Here is a 10,643-nt window from a genome sequence, read left to right on the forward strand (position 1 = left end):
CCAGAGCTCTAGCAATCCCACACCTGATGAAAAACTTGAAGGGATAGGTTTAGTTTTTGCTTGTTAACATTTGAATCTCCTGAGGAACATCCTTGAGGTCCTGTTTTCACTGGGTGGAATTCGGAAGGCCATTGCTCCCTCTGATGAGGGAAGAAGATGGAAGATGAGAGATACTGGGGTAGGTAAACCAGAGGACATGTGGAAATAGAGAATGTTAATGACCTAATCCTGGAAAGAGCTGAGTATCCATACTGGGTTAAGTCTTTGTGTTCTATTATATCCCCAGCACCTACAGGGCCTGGCACAGAGTAAAAGGGCGTTCTAAGTGGTTGTTGAATGGATGAGAGGAAGCGCAGAGTAAGAGTCTTAGGGTAAGCAAGGAAAATTCTTTTTACAATGCCCAAAGACGTGAGTGGGTCAGGTGTCAGGTGGTTATGGGGAACAACCTGCAGAGAAACACCTAGGTTGAAGGTGAAGAATCAGATGTGAGCACAGGCTGAGGCTCGTTTTATTTAGATAAAAATAAGGAATGAAAAAGGACTTAATATAATGTATGCAAATTCAACCATTCATATGCAGTTATGTTTTGTAGATTTAGGGGCTCCATATCCCCTGCTTTTTGTCCCTAAGAAAACTTTTTCCCCAACATTCCAATCAGGTCTTGACTGAATGAAAAAAAATTTTGTTTCTCTATATTCGATACAGTAGAGTTTATCCACTTACTCTCAGCAGCCAGGCATGAGGATGGCAGAGATAATTCAGCTAGACATGAGAACCTGGTGCTTCTGAGACTGTAGTGTATTCTCCCTGTACAGCACATTTCCCAGATAGAGAAAGCTACTACTCGATTTCACCATGTGGCAGCTCTGTGTGACTATAAGATACTCAGAGTGCTTGATTGTGATTTGCTTAAAATCCACCATAAAACTCCATCATATGGTTTATGTGAGTCTGAACTTCTGCGAAGCATATTTCTTGTGATCCAGCCCTGTGGGTTCCAGTTTGCCGAGTGGGACACCTGAGGTGTTTGTAATTCTCTAATTCTCTCCGGGAGTCAGAAGAGATACTAGGGGCCAGCACCAGAAAATCAGGATCCTGGACCCTAGTACTCATAGTCTGGGCCAATATGAGATGCTTTGCAAAGATCGAGTTTCCGGAGTTCAGGTTGAGCAAAGGAAGGAGAGATGTAGCCATCATCTTTTCACGCTGGTATCTGCTTGACATTTCACTCGACTCATGCTATCTCTAAATAAAATGTTAACTTTTTATTTTTTTATTTTTCATTTTTTAAGATTTTATTTATTTATTTATTTGACAGCGAGAGACACAGCAAGAGAGGGAACACAAGCAGGGGGAGTGGGAGAGGGAGAAGCAGGCCTCCTGCCGAGCAGGGAGCCCGATGCGGGGCTCGATCCCAGGACCCTGGGATTATGACCTGAGCCGAAGGCAGACGCTTAATGACTGAGCCACCCAGGTGCCCCAGAATGTTAACTTTTTAGTAGATCCTCATGTTAAATACATTAATTTATTCTAATTCAATATTTTTGAGAAAATAAGATAAAATTATTTCATAGAGAAACTCATCATGTATCTCTTATTACATTTGGTACCTAGAGATGTTTTTATGTCCTGATACATAGCAAAGTAGATAGTGCAAACAGTAGGAATTCTAAGTACTTGTTGGCGATTTGCTTTATTGCCTGGTTGTTCCCCAAAGTTCCTAAAACCACTTATAAACGTAGGTAAAATATATGAAGAAAAATTAAGTTTAAATTAAAATTCAGGCAAGGGGAAAATAGAGGTGCAAACGTAATATGGGGTCAAGAGTAAGGCCAGCAGGCAAAGCATAAGGACTATAGTCCTACATACAGAGTTGATCCTCTTTATTTGTAGGATTCCATATTTGTGAATTCACCTACTTGCTAAAATTTACCTGGAACCCCCCAAATCAATACTGACCGTGCTTTCGCAGTCATTTGTGGACATATTTGAGTCTCTAATGCCAACGTTGTCAGCTGAAGTTGCAGAAGCTGACCTCTCGTTCCAGCTCTTATACTCCAAACAAGCCCTTTATGCGATCTATTTGTGCCACGTTATTTTGCAGTGTTTGCTTTCTGCTGGTGACTTCACTGCTTAAAATGGCCCCAAGCACAGTACTTAAGTGCTGTCTAGTGTTCCTATGTGCAAAAAGACTGTGATGTGTCTTACCGAGAAGATACATGTGTTACATAAACTTCCTTCAGGCGTAAGTTATAATGCTCTTGTCTGTGAGTTCAATGATAATAAAAAATCAACAAATGTATGAAATAGGGGCGCCTGAGTGGCTCAGTCATTAAGCGTCTGCCTTCGGCTCAGGTCATGATCCCAGGGTCCTGGGATAGAGCCCCGCATCGGGCACCCTGCTCAGTGGGAGGCCTGCTTCTCCCTCTCCCACTCCCCTGCTTGTGTTCCCTTTTTCGCTGTCTCTCTCTGTCAAATAAATAAATAAAATCTTTAAAAAACCCCCATGTATTAAATAATGTGTCTTTAAACAGAAATATACATAAAAAAGGTTATGTGTTGGGGCGCCTGGGTGTCTCGGTCGGTTAAGTGGCTGCCTTCAGCTCAGGTCATGATTCCAGGGGCCTGGGATGGAGTCCTGCACCGAGCTCCCTGCTCAGCAGGGAGTCTGCTTCTCCCTTTCCCTCCATCCCTCCCCCTGCTTCTGTGCGTGCTCTCCCTCTCAAATAAATTAATAAAATCTTTAAAAGTAAATAAAAAAAAAAGAAAAGGTTATGTGTTGATCTTCTGATGAAAACATTGTGACCAGAGGCTTGCAGGAACCTAATCTTATGTTTTCCCTACAGGCAGTGATCCCTGTGACTTTGTTGAACATAACCACCACAGACAATGAGGATCAAGCGATTTGCAGTAGGTGAGAGCACATTTTGTACTGTAAGCTTTCTAGCAGCCAACATAAGAGAAACAAACATGACTAGTTACATGATTCAGTTTGTCCATAAAATTATTCTTATGCTCTTGGGGCGCCCAGGTAGCTCCGAGCGTTGAGCGCTGGCTCTTGATTTCGGCTCAGGTCATGATCTCAGGGTCCTGGGATCCAGCCCCACGTCAGGCTCTGTGCTCCATGGGGATTCTGCCTTGAGGATTTCTCTCCCTCTCTGTCTGCCCCTGCCCCTGTTCACACTCTCTCGCTCACTCTCACTCTCTTTCTCTAAAATAAATAAATCTTTAAAAAAAATATTCGTAAGGCTCTTTACCATAGCATTTGCTTGACTTTTCACTTGTACTATCTCTAAATGAAATTCTCTAACTTCTAAATAATCAAAACCCTCCTTGATCTGGCTTCGATATACCTTTCTAGACTAAGAAGCTCTTTCAATTCACAAATTATGCAGAGTGACAAATATTGGTGACATTAAAATCAGAGAAACATTTCTCCCATGGGTTCACAGAGAGAGGGCACTATGATTAATGAACAATGGACAATGTTCTTCCAGTAAACAAAGATGAATTTCATAAGGACCTTTCTTTTATGAAATACAAAGATAGTTTTAAAGGCCACAAAGCAGAATGAAGAAATTCTCAAAGATGCAGAAAATATATTTCACAGATTTTTAAATTATATTAGAAAGTCATAATGACAATCATTAATTCTGAGAACTACAAGATCAGAGTGTCATAATCTCACCAATCAATTATGAATTCCCCATAATTCATATGTGTTCTAGAATTGGAAGGTGAAGATTTGTAATTCCTCTGGCTGAACTGTTATCAACAACAGACTCACTAACTGAAATCTTTGTCAAGGAATATAATTAATTATACTCATTTAAGTTTTAGGAACTCAAGTTTCTTTGGGGCACTGAAGCGTCCATCAGCACACAAGCACCTAAAATATTTTATTAACATTAATCAGACAATGAAAGCATAACACTCTCCTGAGAGACCTTTCTTATAAATAAATAAAGTATAAGATCTCTGCTTTTATAAGATAACATAGCACTTACAGTACAATGGGGGACGTTTGTTAATGAGGAAGGAAATTTTTTTAAAGCACTTGTGATCCAGTGTTAGTAATTATTTTTCAGATGATAGGCTTTCCCTTCAGAGATCCCTCTCTCATCTGTTTCTCTAGTTGTGCTCCTATCAATGCAAATGATTTTATATTTTGTAATGCTTATTTTCCTCATATCAAAATTTGAAACGGATAAACAAAAACCAAAAGCAAACCTTTTCCCGTAAACCTAATTATGATTTATCCTTCCTGTATAATGCTGAAATTCGTCTCTCCTATTTCTCCCATTTCTTCTTGCAATTATAATTAATGATTTGAAATTTATTATTTTAATGAATAAATGCTTACCTGCTGTTGAGAGTTCAGTTTGTATCAGGTCAGTGGTTGCTTCTGCATAAATGGTGAGTTCATTCTTCGAGCCTACTTCCCTAATTAGTCCTGAGTGGAAAGAGGAGGGAGAGAAAAAAACAAAAAAGTGCCCACACCTGTAGATAGGGAGGAGTTTATGGTGTCAGGTGAAAATCATCATGCATACAGCACCAGTATTTTCACTGAATCTCTTCCTTTCTCTCAGATTTAGACTTACGGTGTAAAAAACAGTGAATACTAGTCTTGATCTAAAGATGGACATTTTCTAGACCCCAAACCCACTGTCTGTTAAGATCTCATGAAAGAGAATAAAAAGGAATGGGACCCAGGTGAATGGGGTACAATAAGAAAATGACAGAGGTAATGACCTCATATATTTTCTTTTTTTTTTTTTAAAGATTTTATTTATTTACTTGAGAGAGAAAGAGCAAGGCACAGGGAAAGAGCATGAACAGGGGGCAGAGGCAGAGGGAGAAGCAGACTCCCCACTGAGCAGGGAGACGGATGCGGGGCTCGATCCCAGGACCCTGAGATCAGCACCCTAGCCAAAGGCAGACGCTTAACAGACTGAGCCACCCAGGCACCCCTATATTTTCATCTATTTTGAAGAAAATTATTTTGTTACCCTAAACTTCCAAAGTTGACAAAGGGATACTCTCTAAAGAGTATACTTGTGGAATTGAGAGTATTTTTGATAATTTAATTCTCTTACCCTATTCTTTTAAATGAAAAGTCAGAGTTTACTTGCTTCCCTCAAATGGCTGCAATTTCAAGTGACATGTAGACACCTCCATGGGCATCTTGCCCACAACACAATACCTGAGTTTTGGGATAATAAACAGTATGAATGTTTCAAGGGCATGTGAAGAGTGCTTCAATTTGAATGTGGTCACATGGAAGGATACTGTTTATCATCTTTATGTCTCATAAAGTTAAGATCAAATGAAGGGGAAAGTTAGGGCATTCTTTTTTTTTTTTAAGATTTTATTTATCTGTCAGAGAGAGAGAGAGTGAGCACAAGCAGGGGGAATGTCAGGCAGAGGGAGAAGCAGGCTCCCCGCTGAGCAGGGAACCTGATGAGGGACTCGATCCCAGGATCCTGGGATCATGACCTGAGCCAAAGGCAGATGCTTAACCAAATGAGCCACCCAGGCATTCCTTCTTTTTTAAGATTTATTCATTTATTTGGAGAGAGAGAGAGAGAGAGGAAGAGAGAGAACAGGGGTGGGAAGGGGCAGAGGGAGAGGGAGAGAAACTCAAGCAGATTCCCCGCTGAACATGGAGGCCCAAGCTGGGCTTGAACTCTTGACCTCTTGAACTCTTGAGGTTATGATCTGAGTTGAAATCAAGAGTCGGATGCTTAATCAACTTAGTCACCCTGGTGTCCTGGGGCATTCTTTACTTGAAGTTGCTTGTTTAAGTAACACAGTGGGTAGCTGGTAGCTGAAAGTGACTGGAGAAATTGTATTAGATGACAATTACTGGACGTGAAAAGCAGACTGTTTTCTTTTTGATCCGGGTATATTGATAACTTTTTAAAAAATTTTATTTATTTGAGAGAGAGTGAGTGAGTGGGGGGAGGGGCAGGGGGAAAGAGCCCGAGGTGGGGTTTAGTAGCAAAGAAATACATTCAGTGGCAGCAACTCTTAAGAAAAGCTAGTTAGAATACAAAAATGGCTCCGTTACTTTACACATGATAAAGCCCAAAAGGGAAATCTGAATTTTTCCATGCTCTTGCTTTCCTTCTTTCCTCTCCCTTCCTCAAAGCTGAGTATTTCTTGACAATGAATGAAACATGAGAGGATTTAGAAGACTTATGTTTGGAAACTAAGCCAACCTGAATGATTTACATGCTAAGTTTGACAGGTGCACCTGCATAGTTTTGGTTGAGAATGCCAGGAAATTCTATCTAACCAAATAAAGGAAAGTAAATCCCTTAAGTTTAGGTTCCAGTTCACGTGTCTAATATTTAAGCAAAACCTGTTTGTTAAACATATACCCAAATTAAAGTTGGGGAAAATGGAAGGGTTCCCAAAAAATAAGAATTTTAAACGACTGACAGTGTACTGAGTTCTGCCACATATCTGTGCAGGATACCCATTCGCCTCCCAAATCACAAGTTACCTTCCTTCTTTTACACTATGTATTTATACTATATGTCTTCCATTCCAAAATATATTTTTACACTTGAAAGTTGGTGGCAAGTGGCACTCTCCACTTGTGGAGAGGAGTTGGACTGTGGTTGGCATGACCTGTGCGTGTGAGAACTCAGGTGAGTGAAGATACTACGTAGGAGGATAGCCATCTGAATTATTGGGATCACGAGCCCTTGAATTTTAATTTTATTTGGGTCTGTAATTAACTCTTAAATTCTTCACAAAGGGTATACCAAAATTTAGCCTTTAAAGAAAATATTGTGTATGTTTTGGATTGCCTGCTATCTGCCAGAAGATACTGTAGATCTTTCAAAATTAGATCACATAGTTTTCAAAGCTGTAAGAGGGTAATATGACCAGTTCATGCATGGTGAAGAATATCACTCAGCAAAAGTGGAGAGTAAAAATTCCCGCTGAACAATAACTGTTGAGTAGATGTTCTGAGAGAAACAAGAGACTTTCATCTAACTCCTCCCTCTCCGTCAAAACTCTTATAAACATCATGACTAATGATAAAAATCAGTGAGTTTGGGCTCTATTCATCACTCTACTTTTTTTTTAAAGATTTTATTTATTTTTGACAGAGAGAGAGAGAGCACAAGTAGGCAGAGTGGCAGGCAGAGGGAGAGGGAGAAGCAGGCTCCCCGCTGAGCAGGGAGCCCGATGCGGGGCTCGATCCCAGGACCTTGGGATCATGACCTGAGCTGGAGGCAGCCGCTTAACTGACTGAGCCACCCAGGTGCCCCTCTTTTTCTTTTAAGATTTTATTAGTCACAGAGAGAAGAGAGCACAAGCAGGGGGAGTGGCAGGCAGAGGGAGAAGCAGGGTCCCTGCTGAGCAAGGAGCCCGAAGTGGGACTCAATCCCAGGACCCCAGGATCATGGCCCGAGCGGAAGGCTTAACCAACTGAGCCACCCAGGCGCCCCTATTCATCACTCTAAAAACAAGAAGTTCTAAGTTTCCAAGTGAGCGGTTTTACAGAGATTTTGTATTATCTTTTATTTTTATTTGCTTTGCCTGGCATATAGCAGGCAGTACAAAGTACACAGAAATATTTTCTTTAAATGTTGCACTACTAGTTTCCTTTCTTAAGACTTTTCCTCTAAAATCCATTAATGTTCTCCTTAACTATTATTTCCTTTTTTTAAAAAAATATTTTATTTATTTATTTCACAGAGAGACACAGCGAGAGAGGGAACACAAGCAGGGGGAGTGGGAGAGGGAGAAGCAGGCTTCCCGTGGAGCAGGGAGCCCGATGTGGGGCTCGATCCCAGGACCCTGGGATCATGACCTGAGCCAACGACTGAGCCACCCAGGCGCCCCTAACTATCATTTCTTAAGAGGATATTGCTTCTGACCCTTTTACTAAGCTCCTCAGGGTTCCACATGATAATGTGGTCTCCCTCACTGCAATGAGCATTACACTGAACTTGTTTAACTAAAGCTGTGTTCTTGGTGGTTTCTGCCTGGAGGGTATCAACAGAATTACGGTACCTTCTACCATAACTGACAAGATATTCTAGGTTAGAAAGAAAAATAATTAGAAATTGCAGTTATTTTATTTTGCAAATAAATAAAAGCACACCAGACAATATACTGTAGTGACTAGAAAAGATTTTTAATATATTTAAGCGGTAATTTATTCACATGTATATACTTATTGTTTCAGGATTTTTCCTTTAGTGCCCACGGTTCTTGGTCACGCTGCTTTGAAGAATGAAGAGGTAGACCAGATGAAGAGTGGTGGGCAGCAAAGCAAAGTTTATTGAGCGATATAGTACAAAGCTCCCAAAGAGAGAGGGGACCCCAGAGGGTTGCATTGGAGTTTCTAAGTCTAGGGGTTTTTAATGAGCTCTTTTGCGGAACTATCTTAAGCAACCAGCGTGTACTTAGACGTGCTAATCAGGGCTTTGATCACGACGGGCTGATGGTCTTTTTGGGCTGACATGTGGGGACTTATGTCTTAACTGCCCCAGCTTGTGATAGTGACAAATGCTTTGTGGTTAATTGTTTCATTTTAGGACGTTTTGCAGAGGTCATTTCTGCAAAGGCTGCAAAACAAAATGCTAGTGCAGTCTTGTCTAAGCTGCAAAACAAGATGTTAGCACTGTTTTGTCTTAGCTGTCCTGACTCCATGTTTTCTTGTTGGGGACCCTGGCCCAGACTACCTAACTGTCCAACTAACTCCTAACATTCCCCCCTCTGAAGAAGTGACCCTAACTGCCATTAGGGAAAGGGGGTGATGACCTACCTAACTGCTTCTTGCCAGTCAGGGGCGCTGCCAGGGTACCATCCCCAGAGGTCTGAGGGTCCCTGGTAGGTTGGTAGGTTTTTATTTGCATGACTGGACCCTCTAATAGTTCCTGGTACCACAGAAGGCAGCTGTCTGTGAGCCAGTGATTGCCATCGGTTGACAGGAGACCTTGAATTTTATGGGGGGTGTGTATGGTAAGATCCTCTTCCAAAAGGGCGCTGCCACCACTGCTTGGGTTAGGATACCCAAGGCCATTCCCTTTCTTTTCGTCACATACAAGTTGTTAGCCCTCCTGATAAGAAGACTTAAAGCTGGGGCACTGAGCAAGGCCCCTTGAGGTGTTTAAAAGCTTTTTCTGACACTGGGTTCCACATTAATAGGTGGGTACCGGCTGTCTGGGTGTCCCTGAGCAATCGATAAAAAGGGTGTGCTATTTCTCCATACCTTGGTCTCCACAAGCAACAGTACCCAGTTATGCCCCCATAACCCTTTGTTTTAGGGTTTTAGGGAGAGGGTAGGCGGTAGTAGGCCGAACCCTATCTTCTCCCAGTCTCCTTGTCCCCTCTGTGAGGACAAAGCCCAGATACTTGTCAGATGTCTTGCATAATTGAGCCTTGGGCTGAGAAACCTTATATCCTCTTGTATCCAGGAAGTTGAGAAGTTTCTGGGGGCCAGTTTGAATGCTTTGCTCAGAGGAGGCACATAATAGATCATCCACATATTGTAGTAGGATGCAGTTTTCAGCTGAAAAATCTGAGAGATCTTGGGACAGGGCTTGCCCAAATAAATGGGGACTATCTCGGAATCCTTCAGGTAAAAGTGTCCATGTTAATTGGGTGATCAGATTAGTGGGGTTTTCAAATGCAAACAGAAACCGAGAATCTGAATGAAGCAGAATGCAAAACAAGGCATCTCTTAAGTCTAAAACTGTTTGTCTGGGGCGCCTGGGTGGCTCAGTCGTTAAGCGTCTGCCTTCGGCTCAGGTCATGATCCCAGGGTCCTGGGATCGAGCCCCGCATCAGGCTCCCTGCTCTGCGGGAAGCCTGCTTCTCCCTCTCCCTCTCCCACTCCCCCAGCTTGTGTTCCCTCTCTCGCTGTGTCTCTGTCAAAAAATAAATAAAAATCTTAAAAAAAAAAAAAAATAAATAAATAAAACTGATTGTCTGAGGCGACTTGAGCCAGTAGGGCATAAGGGTTTGGAACCACAGGTTTCTTTTTCTTTCCTTTCTTTTCTTTCCTTTTCTTTTTCTTTCTTCCTCCCTCCTTTCTTTTGTTTAAAGATTTTATTTGAGAGCTTGAGCAGGGGGAGGGGCAGAGGGAGAAGCAGACTCCCCACTGAGTGGGGGAGCCCATGAGGGGCTCAATCCCAGAATTCTGGGATCATGACCCGAACCTAAGGCAGATACTCAACTGACTGAGCCATGCAGGTGCCCCCTTATTAGGTTTCTGTACCCCCAAAATTGGGGTGTTACATGGGCTGTTGCATTGTTTTAAGAGCCCCTGCTGCTTTAGATTATTTATGATTTTTATTAGGCCCTCCCTTGATTCTGGTTTACAGGGTATTGCTTCCGACAAGGGAAAGTTGTGGGATCTTTAAGGTGTATGTGGACAGACACTGCAGTTAAGGCTTGACCCACTTCTTCTGAGTTGCCCAGACCTGGGGATAAATATAAGCCTCTATTAAGGGGAGGCAATTGCCAGTCTGTCCGGGGGTTATCAATAGGAGAATTCCCAGATTAGACATATTATCTCTACAGAGTTATCATGTGTGGGGCTCTCAGTCATTATTAAGAAGGAGTGAGAGAAAATTAGATCTCCCTAGTGCATCCCAGCGGGTGAGAAAAAAGTC

This window comes from Phoca vitulina, unplaced genomic scaffold (assembly GCF_004348235.1).
Source record: "Phoca vitulina isolate PV1807 unplaced genomic scaffold, GSC_HSeal_1.0 scaffold11, whole genome shotgun sequence".
NCBI classification, from domain to species: domain Eukaryota; kingdom Metazoa; phylum Chordata; class Mammalia; order Carnivora; family Phocidae; genus Phoca; species Phoca vitulina.